Below are 470 nucleotides of genomic sequence, written 5' to 3'. Positions count from 1 at the left end.
ATTTAGGCCACTTTTATTGATGCTCCATTATCGATCGTCCCTTTAACACCCCGGCCTTGTTCGCTCCCGCACTCCGCTGCCTCCTTCCTGCTCGCGCCAACTCGCCTCCAACGACCCCCCGCCGCAATGAGGGAGAGTTGCAGAGAGAGAGAGGCGTTGGTGGAGACAAATACCCTCTGTCGAATCTGAGTTTGGGGGGAGGGGAGGGGAATAGAGTGAGTGTAGGATCCCCCTGTGGAATGTGGTGGGTGGAACGACCCATTCTGACTCTGACTTAATAAGTGTACGGCCACCGTTGGAATTTTATACACTGAGGGGTACCCCTTTGGAATCAGAGAGAAGGGGGCGACCCCTTCCGAAAATGGTGCCTGGATTCATGAATCCCTGTGGGGGGGCGGCCCCTCTGGAATATGGGGGGCGGCCCCTTTGGACTTTTGAGCACTAGGTATACGACCTTGGATTCATGAATC

The sequence above is a fragment of the Penaeus monodon genome, chromosome 21 (assembly GCF_015228065.2).
Source record: "Penaeus monodon isolate SGIC_2016 chromosome 21, NSTDA_Pmon_1, whole genome shotgun sequence".
Taxonomy (NCBI): Eukaryota; Metazoa; Arthropoda; class Malacostraca; order Decapoda; family Penaeidae; genus Penaeus; species Penaeus monodon.
Note: the sequence above shows the minus strand (reverse complement) of the source record.